Source organism: Schistocerca cancellata, chromosome 2 (assembly GCF_023864275.1).
Source record: "Schistocerca cancellata isolate TAMUIC-IGC-003103 chromosome 2, iqSchCanc2.1, whole genome shotgun sequence".
In the NCBI taxonomy this organism is placed as follows: domain Eukaryota; kingdom Metazoa; phylum Arthropoda; class Insecta; order Orthoptera; family Acrididae; genus Schistocerca; species Schistocerca cancellata.
Window position 1 is genome coordinate 822065283 of NC_064627.1, and position 16173 is coordinate 822081455.

At 40.4% G+C, this 16173-nt stretch overlaps 1 protein-coding gene and 1 non-coding gene across 2 annotated transcripts in view; both read right to left on the reverse strand.

The window, feature by feature from the left end:
• LOC126158956 (glutamyl aminopeptidase-like) overlaps window positions 1–16173 on the reverse strand; it is a 478517-nt gene that overhangs the window by 250519 nt on the left and 211825 nt on the right. The gene's annotated exons all lie outside the window — the stretch shown is intronic.
• On the reverse strand, window positions 5756–5830 carry Trnas-cga (transfer RNA serine (anticodon CGA)). The gene has a single exon. It is a non-coding gene; the product is annotated as a tRNA-Ser (tRNA).

Below are 16173 nucleotides of genomic sequence, written 5' to 3' on the forward strand. Positions count from 1 at the left end.
GAAGGAACGGGTCGCCTCGTGCTGGTATAAACTAAATATGACTTCAGAAAGAGCTTGAGAACCAAAGCTAGAAAGGCAAGTGCAGTGTATGCCCCTGATTTCGCAGAATGGAAGTCCTGCGTCATGTTGATGATCTACCTGTTCAGCAAATCAAAATTTGTAACTTAAACAAATGTCTGAACTATTCAGATCGTTCCTTCAGTACCTAAGTGGAAATAGAAGCTTCAAAATGATACAAACCTGCCCTCAAATGACATGCGCGAAAATGGAATTTATAATGCTGTGACGCCGGTATAAGAATATTTGTAAGAAAACAGCACAGGGTAATCGGTAAAAAACAGTGCTGGGTGTAGATAGTGTAACTTTTATATTTTTCTTAACGATGACTGTATTATGCTGGGTGTAGTTACAATATCTACACCCAGCATAATACAGTAGTAGTTACAGAAACTATAAAAGGTATTAAAGATAAGGGGTATACACTGCAGTCAGCTGTAATAACGGAAACTACGAAAAATATTGATGGTAAGAGGTATCCACAGCAACTAGATAAATTAGGTAGTAAATTTAATTTTCTGTACATAATGTACATGACTTGTATTAAAACGTTAAGAAATGAGTCAGCTTACAGGCAGCATATACCTGATATGTTTGTGTGTATGGCTATAGGGCGGCCATTTACAAAGTAGCGCAGTGGCTTGTATTGAACAAAAGTGAGCATATTAGTCTTATATGCTACTCAAGCTACTAGCGAATCATTGTTAAAATTTCATACCAAAATCTTTTGTTATAGAATCTTGCAGTTCGTTATTGAAAAATCATCTAAGAATAGACTGAGTTATCCAGAAGGAAAATAATCCGAAATTACGGTATATTAATAATTTTTACTTATGGACCGTAAAAGTTGAAGAGGTCAATCCGAAATTAGATTTAGAATTTGTTTTGCTACCAGCCAGAGAGGTTACGTTAATTGCTAAATGATCAGAGATGTTAGTGGATACATAGTGAACTCCTTTCTGAGCCACACAGAGCTTTAGCAGTCAGTAATAAGAGGTAATTATATCATCTAGTGTTGTAGTTGTGGAAATTACTATTCTTCTAAATTGTTAATTACGAACTAAACTGGAAGTGCCATTAGAAGTCTGACTCTCTGAAGAGCTTCTACAGGAGAACTGTGGCTGAACATCACACATTATTCTTAGTGCAAACTTCCGTGGAATAAATATTGTTTTCCAAGTCGTCAGCTGCCCTCAGATATTGCTTTGTTTGTTTCCTTAACTACATTTACATCTACATGGATACTCAGCAAATCACACTGGAGTGCCTGGAAGAGGTCTCATGGAAACATCTTCACAATTCTCTATTATTCCAATCTCGTATAACGCGCGGAAAGAAAGAACACCTATATCTTTCTGTACGAGTTCTGATTTCCGTTATTTTATCGTGGTGATCGTTTCTCCCTACGTAGGTCGGCGTCAAAAAAATATTTTCGTATTAGGAGGAGAAAGCTGGTGATTGGAATTTCGTGAGGAGATTCCTCCGCAACGAAAAACTCCTTTGTTTTAATTATGTCCATCCCAAATCCCGTATCATTTCAGTAACACTCAATCCCCTATTTCGCGATAATACAAATCGTGCTACCCTTCTTTGAACTTTTTCTATGTACTCCGCCAATCCTATCTGGTAAGGATCCCACACCGCGCAGCAGTATCTTAAAAGAGGACGGACAAACGTAGTCCTAGTAATTAGGAAAGACCAAAGAAGCTGAAATTAACTACTGGAGAAGCTCAATAATGTATTCCTTCTAGTACACATTTTCATCAATACATAAACCCCAAAAATTGGAATATTTCACCTGTTCATGTGCGACATTAATTATTGATGTATTACATCTGCTGTACAACAAAATATATTATGTTTCCGAAGAATCAACTGAGAGGCACTTTATAATTCTCTGAAAAAGTTTTTGCCATTTTATTTTGCTGCTGTCGCTCTAACATGATTAATGCATGTATATCAACTCTGCTTGAGGTATGTTAAGCGTAAAATGATTTACACATCTAAAGAATAGCGATGGACCCGAAATAAAACCCTGTGAGATTCCATTCGTTATTTCTCTTGAAATATTCTCCCATTCTATCATTTTAGCACTAATTTTTGCATAGTTTCTGTAATGTATAAGTAGAAGTACTTGTTTGTAACAAATTTAATTCCAGAAAAGCTTTTCTCGGAAGGTATCATGAATTGCACAATTAGATGCTTAGAACAGATCATAAAATGTACAAACTGGTAATATTTTGGTATTTGAGGCTTGTAATATTTGGGAAGTAAACGTATAAGTGTCATCTTGTATCGAGAAACATTTCTGGACCCAAAGTGCAATGCTACAATAACATCATATCAAAAAATATTTTGGCTGGCTACAGTATTTTCTGCAGCGTAATGTACTAAAACAGCTGCGATTTTCTCTACCCAAAATTGAGAAAATAATAAATAACTTATTTCTACTTAAACGTGGCATTATTCTCGAGTGCAACAGTTTCTCGAATATGTTGGCAGAGATATCAGTAAGTAAACTAAATGATAATTATTTAAATGTTTCCTGTAAACTTTATTTTAAAACAATTATATAGTGGAATATTCAATTTAAATACCCGGAGAACATGTATGGGGATACAGACATATACAGGGTGTGGTTCCCAAGAGTCGTCAGGTGCATTTTCTCTGATGTTTCTGCAGACATTTGCAGTTTCGTTTCTGCGTTGTGTAGCTGGAGTCAGCCCAAACAAATGTTGCTCATGACGTCTCTCGTGCGACGCTGAGTGCTCAGAGTCGGCGCAAGACGTAGGTTTGTTTCAGGTTATACACAAAAGGTTTTTTAAATCTGAATTTTACGTGCCATTCGATAGAGCGGTCCCAGATTTGCCTAGTCTGATATTCGTCTTATCCATATGTAGGCCTAACAACAGGAACAGTAAAATATGACGAACATTCAGTATTCCAGTAGAACGACAGCACTGCCCTGGCGCGCGCTGACTGCTCCCGCCAAGCATGCAGCGCTACTGACGATGGAACTACCCTTTGCATCCCCCCCACCCCCTCAGATTTTACAGGTAATATGGCCCAACCAGTGGGCAGCCCGCCAAAAACTAAGCACAGATCACGCATGAAAATGGGAAGGAGATGTACTGGACTATGAAAAACAAAGAGCGATCCAAGCTTATCAAGTACAGGTTTAGAGAGATGGACTGGATTCGGCGTCGTGGTTATGTGGTCACGTAGTTAGATGGATAAGTGGGCGAGCCGAGTACTAAACTCCCTCGTGTCATTTATTTTAATTTTTTTTCGCAACATTATGAACTTTCCGTTCGCTCTTTGAATGTTTGTTCTCTTTCTGTTGAAGAGTTCCTAGATAACTGAACGCAGCATGTCATTCTCAACGGAGAGAAGTCTTCCGAAGTGAGAGTGGTTTCAGGTCTGCCGAGGGGGAGTGTCGTAGGACCGCTGATATTCACAATATATATATAAATGACCATGTGGATGACATCGGAAGTTAACTGAGGCTTTTTGCGGATGATGCTGTAGTATATCGAGAGGTTGTAACAATGGAAAATTGTACTGAAATGCAGGAGGATCTGCAGCGAATTGACGCATGGTGCAGGGAATGGCAATTGAATCTCAGTTTAGACAAGTGTAATGTGCTGCGAATACATAGAAAGAAAGATCCTTTATCATTTAGCTACAATACAACAGATCAGCAACTGGAAGCAGTTAACTCCATAAATTATCTGGGAGTACGCATTAGGAGTGACTTAAAATGGAATGACCATATAAAATTAACCGTCGGTAAAGCAGATGCCAGACTGAGGTTCATTGGAAGAATCCTAATGAAATGCAATCCGAAATCAAAGGCAGTAGGTTACAGTACACTTGTTCGCCCACTGCTTGAATACTGCTCACTGGTGTGGGATCCGTACCAGATGGGGTTGATAGAAGAGATAGAGAAGATCCAACGGAGAGCAGCGCGCTTCGTTGCAGGATCATTTAGTAATCGTGAAAGCGTTACGGAGATGATAGATAAACTCCAGTGGAAGACTCTGCAAGAGAGAGGCTCAGTAACTCGGTACGGGCTTTTGTTGAAGTTTCGAGAACATACTTTCACCGAGGAGTCAAGCAGTATATTGCTCCCTCCAACGTATATCTCGCGAAGAGACCAAGAGGATAAAATCAGAGAAATTAGAGCCCACACAGAGGAATACCGACAGTCTTTCTTTCCACGAACAATACGAGACTGGAATAGAAGGGAGAACCGATAGAGGTACTCAAAGTACCCTTCGCCACACACCGTCAGGCGGCTTGCGGAATATGGATGTGGATGTAGATGTAGATTGGTAGTTGTCATACGATACATCGGTTGTAGAATATGAGTGATGTGGTACGAATTCATTACCGTCGCAAGTAAATGTGGTGAATAGTTAGTTACATGTTCCTTTGATCAATCTCACGGTAACCGTTATGATGTGGAACGTGTCAAGTGCATAAGAAATGCACACATGAATTGTTAAAAAAAAGCTTAAAATATTTATTACCTACCCCATTCCCTTAAATGGTACAAAGCGCATATATTATACCCATAGATTTATATATTCCTATTCAAGAATTCATCTATGGTACAGAAGGAGTTGTCAAAGAGATATGATTTCAATTTATTTTTAAAACGGTTACTGCTGTCTGTCAGACATCTTATTTCATCTGGTAATGTATGGAAAAGTTTTACAGCAGCATATTTTTACCCCCTTCTGTTCCAAAGATAGGTTAAGTAGAGGACAGTGTAAGTCTTTCTTTCTTCTGGTATTATAATCATGAATGTCACTGTTGTTTTTAAACTGGTCCATGTTGTTGAGAACAAATTTAATTACTGAGTAAATGTACTGTGAGGCTGTTGTAAGAATTCCTAACCTTTTAAAGAGATGCCTACAAGATGTGCGACTATGAGCCCCACACATTATTCTAACCATTTTCTTTTGAGCAGTGAATATTTATTGCCTAAGTGTTGAGTTACCCCAAAATATTCAGTATGGCACCAGAGAGTGAAAGTATGCAAAGTATTTTAGCTTGCTAATTTCTATATCCTCAAAATTAGCAGCTATTCTGATTGCAAAAGTTGCTGAACCTAGTCGGTTTAGGAGATCCAAAATATGAATTTTCCAATGAAGATTCTCATATATTTGAACACCCTGGCTACTGACTTCTGTTGACGTGTTATATTTATTGAATGAATTGTACTCCTGGAAGTAAAAAATTGTATATACTGTGTTTTTTCAAAGTTCAAAGCAAGCCAATTCGCAGAAAACCAATCAATAACTTTTCCAAAGACATTATTTGTATAATTTTCTGTTGGAGTGCCTTTTAGTGGATTAATAATGGTGCTTGTATCATCAACAGACAGTGTCAGTTTAGCTTGTTGTTTCAGATAAGAAGGGAGGTCGTTCACATATATCAAGAACACAAGGGGACTCATGATCGAACTCTGTGGAACACCCCAGTCAGATGAAGTTGGAAACTTCCTAAAATCACTTAAACTATATAAAGAAACTTTTTGCTTCCTGTTCTCTAGGTATGACTGAAACCACTGAGCAGGCGATATGCAGCACAGACCTCTCAAAGAAATGAAAACAACAAATAAACAGAATGAGATTTCCACTCTGCAGCGGAGTGTGCGCTGATATGAAACTTCCTGGCAGATTAAAACTGTGTGCCCGACCGAGACTCGAACTCGGGACCTTTGCCTTTCGCGGGCAAGTGCTCTACCAACTGAGCTATCGAAGCACGACTCACGCCCGCTGCTCACAGCTTTACTTCTGCCAGTACCTCGTCTCCTACCTTCCAAACTTTACAGAAGCTCTCCTGCGAACCTTGCAGAACTAGCACTCCTGAAAGAAAAGATATTGCGGAGACATGGCTTAGCCACAGCCTGGGGGATGTTTCCAGAATGAGATTTCCACTCTGCAGCGGAGTGTGCGCTGATATGAAACTTCCTGGCAGATTAAAACTGCCAGGAAGTTTCATATCAGCGCACACTCCGCTGCAGAGTGGAAATCTCATTCTGGAAACATCCCCCAGGCTGTGGCTAAGCCATGTCTCCGCAATATCCTTTCTTTCAGGAGTGCTAGTTCTGCAAGGTTCGCAGGAGAGCTTCTGTAAAGTTTGGAAGGTAGGAGACGAGGTACTGGCAGAAGTAAAGCTGTGAGCAGCGGGCGTGAGTCGTGCTTCGGTAGCTCAGTTGGCAGAGCACTTGCCCGTGAAAGGCAAAGGTCCCGAGTTCGAGTCTCGGTCGGGCACACAGTTTTAATCTGCCAGGAAGTTTCAACAAATAAACAGGTTTAAACTATGTTACAACAAAGAAATACAAGAGTCAAAACTTTGAAAACAGAACGCAACTTCAAAGACATTAAAAGCATATGTTTTGACAAAGCACAGAGAAACTGTGATCGTGAAACTTTTGCGTTCATTTTGTAATGGTACTTGAATTACGTAACCATTACGGCACCTCACCTGAACCTCTCGATACCAGTAATATTCTACTGTGTTTCTGTAAAGTAGTTAACATATTTCTGAGACAACATTCAGATTTGATTTCATTTGTGATACATCGATATGTTTATATTGCAATGACATTATTCTTATGTGTATTCTTTCTTTTGCCACTATGATCTTTGTCGTACTTCTAAGTCTGATTTTTGGGCGCGTAAGCGATTGTTAGTTGTTAGAGAGTCGGACCTTGAGAAAGTGAAGTCTTGGACGTCATGTTGGAAAGACGCATATTGTAGTCGGCTTATAAAATGTGGACTTTAACAGTGATTGTGAGGACGATGTTTTCAAGTATGTCTTGTATTGTGAAGTGATGTTTTGTGTGTTACGTGATATTGCAATAAAAGCAATTAAAAGGAAGTGTAACTTAAATTCGGAGTGCTGATTATTTTTTTTACATCACCATTGTGCTAACTTTGAAAGGTTTAATCTTCAAGAATGCTTTGTGAAGCGCATCAACAAAACTTTTGAATATAGCGGAATAAAACCTAGGCCTCTTTGCATCCGAGCTTGGAATCATCACCACCTAGATTTTCGACGATTGAGCCATGATTTTACAACGAGACCAGCGTGGGAAACACGAAAAGATGAGTGCCTAGTTTATTCATTATTACATGAAATGACTTTATTAACTGTGCTCTAATGACACCTGCCACATAATAACTTAGTTGCTGCCCGAAAATGCAGTATTTAGCAGTGTGAGCAACACCACAATCGTTATTAAATTTTGACCTTTGTTGTGAAAGGGTTGTTAGAATTTCTTACAGATTATCTGACAAACTATTATGTTTTCATCATTTACTGGGAGTGATCGCGTTCACATTCACACGAACACCTAAATCGGGCAAGGAGACATATCTCAATCTTTCACCAGGCGTACAAATGAGGTGCGTCGATAAGAGATTCCCATCATATGACATACGTACTGTCACTAATGTCGTTTATGACGCACCAGACGTGTTTTCCGGTGAAGGGTTCGCCTGACTTGTCGCTTTGTCATCAAAGGTTTGCGGTTCCCATTTTTTGAGCAACAGGACACCCCCACTTCTCCTCTAAACATGTATGAGATTCGCCAAAGGTCAATATGTTCTGCACCGTGTCCAAGGAGAGGATTTACGGCCCCATCTGTTTCATGGAGAAAACCGTCACAGACATTTGCTGCCTCAACATGTTACATTTGTCGCTTCTGCCTCACTTGCAATAAGACTTCATTTGCAACAAGATACACTACACGGGAAGTCCTGAACACACATCTGCCTGGTCGATGGATCGGCTATCCAGGTGCTGATAATTAAATGTGGTGCAGATGGCCACCACGACCACCAGACTAAGATCCTTATGATTTTTTTATTGGTTTATGTGAAACTGTTTGCCCCGCCCTGTCACAATTATTGTCACACCTGAGGCTGCGTTAGAGACCACCATCATCGAAACGTTGAGCAAGTTTTGGGAAGAATACGAAGATCGTCTCCATGTTTTCCGCATGATTCCACCCTGAGCACGTATCAAATCCTTGTGACCTGAAAGACAAACTTCTAGAGATACTCTATACGCAAGATAATATTTGAAACGAGTAACTTGTCCCATTTCGTTTGTACGAATTATCAATAATGTTAAGTTCTTTTGTGCTCTCCACGTACATTATGGGATCAAAAGTATTCGGACACTTGGCTGAAAATGACTTACAAGATCGTGGCGTCTTCCATCGGTAATGCTGGAATTCAATATGGTGTTGGCCCACCCATAGCCTTGACGACAGCTTCCACTCTCGCAGGCATAAGTTCAGTCAGGTGCTGGAAAGTTTCTTGGGGAATGGCAGCCCACTCTTCACCGAGTGCTGCACTGAGGAGAGATATCGATGTCAGTCGGTGAGGCCTGGCACGAAGTCGGCGTTCAAAAAAATCACAAAGGTGATCTATAGGATTCAGATCAGGACTCTGCAGGCCAGTCCATTACAGAGATGTTATTGTCGTGTAACCACCCAGCCACAGGCCGTGCGTTATGAACAGGTGCTCGATCGTGTTGAAAGATGCAGTCGCCATCCCCGAATTGCTCTTCAACAGAGGGAAGCAATAAGGTGCTTAAAACATCAATGTAGGCCTGTGCTGTGATAGTGCCGCGCAAAACAACAAGGGGTGCAAGCCCCTCCATGAAAAAACGTGACCACACCATAACACCACAGCCTCCGAATTTTACTGTTGCCACTACACACGCTGGCAGATAACGTTCACCGGGAATTCGCCATACCCACATCCTGCCACCGGATCGCCACATTCTGTACCATGATTCATCACTCCACACAACGTTTTTCCACTGTTCAATAGTCCAATGTTTACGCTCCTTACAGCAAGCGAGGCGTCGCTTGGCATTTACCGGTGTGATGTGTGGCTTACGTCCAGCCGCTCGACCATGAAATGCAAGATTTCTCACCTCCCGCCTAACTGTCATAGTACTTGCAAAGGATCCTGATGCAGTTTGGAATTCTTGTGTGACGGTCTGGGTAGATGTCTGCATATTACACATTACGACCCTCTTCAACTATCGGCGGTCTCTGTCAGTCAACAGACGAGATCGGCCTGTACGCTTTTGAGCTGTACGTGTCGCTTCACGTTACCACTTCACTATCACATCGGAAACAGTGGACCTAGGGCTGTTTAGGAGTGTGTAAATCTCGCGTACAGACGTATTACACAAGTGGCACCCAATCTCCTGACCACGTGGGATGTCCGCGAGTTCCGCGGAGTGCCCCATTCTGCTCTCTCACGAAGTCTAATGACTACTGCGGGCGCTGATATGGAGTACCTGGCAGTAGGTGGCAGCACAATGCACCTAATATGAAAAACGTGTGGTTTTGGTGGTGTCCGGATACTTTTGATCACATAGTGTATTAAGATATTAAGAAATACTGTCCCACAACAAGTTCCCCACTTTTTCAACCGAAATTGGCCGAGAAAAAAAAATGTGTTGCTTTACTTATTGAACGAATTATGTCCTAAGTCTCAAATTTCTCGGTACATTACCAGTGTTAATGAGCATCTAACTCATTTCCTCAAAAAACGATCAAAGAACAGCTTTTGTAAGTTATTTCCCCATGTAACTATATTCTCCGTGATTCGGATTCGTTTCAGCCAGCGCGAAATACTGAAACATTCCTGAGTAAGTACGGAATAAATATTCTGCCTGATGTTGCTGAGAAAATGCTGACTGTCCACAGTGAGTCGTAGTTGGACTCGGTGGTAAGTGAGACCTGGTAAGTTGTTGATAAGGTATGGCAACGTAAGTTGTTGAAGGGAAAAGGAGTGTCTAACATCAATGATTCCGCGTAGTGGTCGTAACTATTTTAAAATGCCTGAATATGGAGGATTATTCCTCCGAAACTTGTACCAATTCTGTTAAGGACATTGCGGCAAAGGTGGGTACTACACTACAAAAAGAGCGAGATTGTCGAGAGTTGACTTAGAGACGGAACAAACCAATCAGGAAGTCAGTCAGAATACCCTGATACATCCTGCAAGAAACAAATACGGGGTGAGTCACCTAACATTACCGCTGGATATATTTCGTAAACCACATCAAATACTGACGAATCGATTCCACAGACCGAACGTGAGAAGAGGGGCTAGTGTAATTGGTTAATACAAACCATAAAAAAAATGCACGGAAGTATGTTTTTTAACACAAACCTACGTTTTTTTAAATGGAACCCCGTTAGTTTTGTTAGCACATCTGAACATATAAACAAATACGTAATCAGTGCCGTTTGTTGCATTGTAAAATGTTAATTACATCCGGAGATATTGTAACCTTAAGTTGACGCTTGAGTAACACTCCTCCGCTGTTCGATCGTGTGTATCGGAGAGCACCGAATTACGTAGGGATCCAAAGGGAACGGTGATGGACCTTAGGTACAGAAGAGACTGGAACAGCACATTACGTCCACATGCTAACACCTTTTTATTGGTCTTTTTCACTGACGCACATGTACATTACCATGAGAGGTGAGGTACACGTACACACGTGGTTTCCGTTTTCAATTACGGAGTGGAATAGAGTGTGTCCCGATATGTCAGGCCAATAGATGTTCAATGTGGTGGCCATCATTTGCCGCACACAATTGCAATCTCTGGCGTAATGAATGTCGTACACGCCGCAGTACATCTGGTGTAATGTCGCCGCAGGCTTCCACAATACGTTGTTTCATATTCTCTGGGATTGTAGGCACATCACGGTACACGCGGTACATGATGGGCACCACATTGAACATCTATTGGACTGACATGTCGGGACACACTCTATTCCACTCCGTAATTGAAAACGGAAACCACGTGTGTACGTGTACCTCACCCCTCATGGTAATGTACATGTGCGTCAGTGAAAAAGACCAATAAAAATGTGTTAGCATGTGGACGTAATGTGCTGTTCCAGTCTCTTCTGTACCTAAGGTCCATCACTGTTCCCTTTGGATCCCTACGTAATTCGGTGCTCTCCGATACACACGATCGAACAGCGGAGGAGTGGTACTCAAGCGTCAACTTTAGGTTACAATATCTCCGGATGTAATTAACATTTTACAATGCAACAAACGGCACTGATTACGTATTTGTTTATATGTTCAGATGTGCTAACAAAACTAACGGGGTTCCATTTAAAAAAGCGTAGGTTTGTGTTAAAAACATACTTCCGTGCATTTTTTTATGGTTTGTATTAAACATTACACTAGCCCCTCTCCTCACGTTCGGTCTGTGGAATCGGTTCGTCAGTATTTGATGTAGTTTACGAAATATATCCAGCGGTAATGTTAGGTGACTCACCCTGTATACAGGTGGAAACAATTAGGAAACCAGGACGCAAGGAATACTCCTGTCTTGTACAGCTTTGAATACAGCTGTTCGGTATTATCAGAGAAAAAAGAAAAGTCGTTCAGTTCATCTGAAAATGCAAACTACGGCATAAAAGACGGCAGTTAAATAACGCATTGTGTGCTCCAGGCGTAAACAGTTCGTATCTGTCGATTGGAGTGGGTTATAATGTGAAATGTTCCTATGAATATGTGTCAATAAAAGAAGGCACTAATCACGAACCTGTGCTCGGAGTCGGCGATGTTTGGTCCTAGCATTCACTTTGAAACGGATAAAATTGTTGCAAAGTCTCAGGAAATTGGTTTACCGGAATCGGCGGCATGGCGAGCTATTTGCAGCAATGAATCTGGTTACTCACCACACGAAAAACCATCAATGTCCACAGGAGGCCTCACTTTCTGTGGAGGTATTCGAAGTCACAGGGACGAACTATCGGCCGCTCAGTTGAGGTGGTGCACAGTGGTACAGCCGTATAAGGCATCAGAAAATTACTCGACTGAATAACAGCAGATCTGGTACACAACGTACAGAGAAATTATACAATATACTCAGTACTATACAAACCACTGTGAAATACAAGGCACAGGGTACTTCCCATTGAACCACTTAGGTATTTTACTCGTTCCATTCACGTATGGAGTGCGCAAAGTTGATACGTGGTGTACTGTATTTCGCGGTGTATGTTTCAATCAGTTTGTTAACAGTAATGTAATACTTCTCTAAGTGCACAGAGAAGAATAAATGATTTTAATGACACAAGATGATGAACCTGTAACACGTGCTCTGAGGGTCAGCGACTTAACATTATCAGTTCGTACTAGTGACAGGTCCTACTAATATTTGTAATGGTCCTGGTTGTCGTTGTAGCATACATATAGTCAAAATATCTGCAATAGCAACTGATGACTAGCAACATCAGTTAAAACAGACCTTATCGTCATTTTTTTGCTTTTCTGTTGTTCCTTAGTTGCTTCAAAATTCATGGAGGTATGTTCCGTCTTTGCAACAAAATGAAAAGCAGTTTGTTTTTTGCCACACGTGTTTCGCTTATTTTATTTATGAAGCATTTTCAGTGGCCCCTAATACGTATATATATATATATATATATATATATATATATATATATATATATATATATATATATATTTATACAGTAAATACATTATGTAGTGGTTACAAATATGTTACGTTTTCTCATGTTTTTCAGATTAAAAACAACATTTGTAGAACAAGTTTCGTGAGGTTAAATTATCGTTTGGTATTACTTACGACCTCCAGTGTTGCCCGTTCATGTGCGCAGTCCTGTAGATGTGTCCATTCGGTCCTCATACTGCATCTGGCCGATTTCCAGCGTTTTTTCACACATATTTATTATAGCACATCACTTGCACTTTTCTATGTGTGACACTGTAAACACACATATGTGTTTCACAGTAACCAAAATGAAGAGGCGCTCATAAATCTTAAGGTATGCATGTCACCACCCACGTTTACTAGACAATTTTTTTTTCATACTGCCTCCTGCCAGAAAGATACGGAAAGCAAAGAGCTTGCAATAAAAGAGGTCCAATGTCACAGATATCGAAATGATTTTCGTTTATAACTTTCGACTATGTCGTTTCAGGATCAGGGTCTCTTGGTCTCTTGCTTGCCCCAGACTGATATGTTTACCCTTCTCCATTACCTCTGAAACCTTGTAACATCATCACGGAATCACCGTGTACATGGAAAAGTGATTGAAGGAAATAAAAGAAAAGTTCAGTAGTGAGATTAATATTCGGGGTGAAAGGACATCAGTATTAAAATTCGCTGATGACATAGCTAATCTCTGTGAAAATGAGGTGTTAAATGGAATAAAAAGCCTAATGACAACAGAATACGGATTGAGAGTGAATCAAGAAAGACGAAAGCAATGAAAAGTAGGGATAAACACAACATAAAAATTGCGGAACACGCAGTAGACAAATAAGAACCAGAGAAGCGTAGACAAAGAGATCATTTCTCGCTGAAGAAAGTTCAACTGCCGTCGAATATATGTCTTAACTTGAGTAAGACATTTCTGGGAATGTGCGTCTGGTGGACAGCACTGTATCAAAGTGAATCGTGGACTGTGGAAAAACCGGAAAAGAGGAGAATCGAAACTTTTCAGAGGTGGTGTTACACAAGGATACTGAAAATACTCAAACGAAGAAGTGCTGAGAAGAGGAGGAAAGCCAAGGAGTCAACTGAAAACAGCCACAGCTACTAGCAACATGGTTAGTTACCTGTTTCGCCATTCATCCGAGATCAGTCCTCTGATCGAAGGGACGACGGAGGGAAGTAGAAAGAGTGGACAAACGGCGCAGGAATTCATGGTTGACACTGAAGCTGAAAGGAAATGTGGGATCGTCAAGAGACTAGCATCAAGGAGAGTGAAAATTAGTGCGAGCCGAACTGCTTGCGGGTTGAACAGAAAAAGTAGAGATAAGAAATGAGGAGGTTCTCCGCAGAATCGTCGACAAAAGGAATACGTGGCTGCAGTACGATAGAACGTATTTTAAGACTTTAGGACATAGCTCCATGGTATTAGATGGAGCCGCGCGGGATTCTGTTAGCAAAAAGGTGAATGGCCTTTCAGATCATGATGCACAAATTTTAACTCTAAAAGATTTTTGTGCTGCAACACGTGTTAAATATAGTCATCAGCTGTTTAGGAAAGCTGATCCAGTTGTTGTAGAGACCTTTGTAAACCTTATCAAGAAACAAGAGTGGCAAGATGTTTATAGCGCTGATACAGTAGACGATAAATATAATGCTTTTCTCAAGACTTTTCTCGTGCTCTTTGAAAGTTGCTTTCCGTTAGAACGTTCAAAACAGGGTACTAGTACAAACAGGCAGCCTGGGTGGCTGACTAGAGGGATAAGAATATCTTGTAGAACAAAGTGGCAATTATATCAAAACGTTAGAAACAGTCAAAATCTAAATGCAGCTGCCCATTACAAACAGTATTGTAAGGTGCTTAAAAATGTTATTAGGAAGGCAAAAAGTATGTGGTATGCAGATAGAATAGCTAAGTCTCAGGATAAAATTAAAACCGTATGGTCAGTCGTAAAGGAAGTAGCTTGTCTGCAGAGACAGGTCGAGGATATAGAATCAGTGCGTAGTGGGAATGTCCGTGTTACTGATAAGTCGCATGTATGTACAGTATTTAATAATCACTTTCTGAATATAGCAGGTGAACTGAATAGAAACCTAGTCCCAACAGGGAATCATATAGCGCTCTTAGAAAAAAGTGTTCCGAGACTGTTACCTGAAATGCTCCTCCATGATACTGACAAGAGGGAGATTGAGTTAATAATTAAATCACTAAAGACCAAGAACTCTCATGGATATAACGGGGTATCTAGCAGAATACTGAAGTATTGTTCTATGTATGTTAGCCCAGTACTTAGCCATATATGTAACTTTTCCTTTAGGAGTGGTCGGTAGTGAAGCCACTTTATAAAAAGGGAGACAGGGATAATGTTGACAATTATAGACCTATTTCTATGCCATCGGTGTTTACTAAAGTTATCGAGAAGGTTATATGCAAGGTTACTGGAGCATTTAAATTCACATAATTTGCTGTCAAATGTTCAGTTTGGTTTTAGAAATGGTTTAACAACTGAAAATGCTATATTCTCTTTTCTCTGTGAGGTTTTGGACGGATTAAATAAAAGGTTGCGAACGCTAGGTGTTTTCTTTGACTTAACGAAGGCTTTTGACTGTGTTGACCACAAAATGTTACTGCAGAAGTTGGAGTAAGGGGAGTAGCTTACAATTGATTCGCCTCTTACCTTAAGAACAGAAAGCAGAAGGTAATTCTCCGCAATATTGAGGGTAGTAGTGATGTTCAGTCCCAATGGGGCACTGTTAAGTGGGGCGTTGCCCAAGGGTCGGTGCTGGGGCCACTGCTGTTTCTTATTTATATAAATGATATGCCTTCTAGTATTACAGGTGATTCAAAAATATTTCTGTTTGCTGATGACACCAGCTTGATAGTGAAGGATCTTGTGTGTAATATTGAAACAGTATCAAATAACGTAGTTCATGAAATAAGTTCGTGGCTTGTGGAAAATAATTTGATGCTAAATCACAGTAAGACTCAGATTTTACCGTTTCTAACACACAATTCAACAAGAACCGATATTTTGATCAGACAGAATGGGCATATTGTAAGCGAGACGGAACAGTTCAAGTTCCTAGGAGTTTGGATAGATAGTAAGCTGTTGTGGAAAGCCCATGTTCAGGATCTTGTTCAGAGACTAAATGCTGCTTTATTTACCATTCGAACAGTATCTGAAATAAGTGACACTTCAACACGAAAAGTAATCTACTTCGCCTATTTCCATACGCTTATGTCGTATGGTATTATTTTTTGGGGTAATTCTTCTGATTCAAAAAGGGTATTTTTGGCTAAAAAACGGGCTGTTCGAGCTATATGTGGTGTAAGTTCGAGAACCTCTTGTCGACCCCTATTCAATAGTCTGGGAATTCTGACATTGCTCTCACAGTATATATTTTCTTTAATGTCGTTTGTTGTTAACAATATTAGCCTATTCCCAAGAGTTAGCAGCTTTCACTCAGTTAATACTAGGCAGAAATCCAATCTGCATGTGGAATGCACTTCCTTGACTCTTGTGCAGAAAGGAGTGCAGTATTCTGCTGCATCCATTTCAATAAGCTACCACAAGAACTCAAAAAT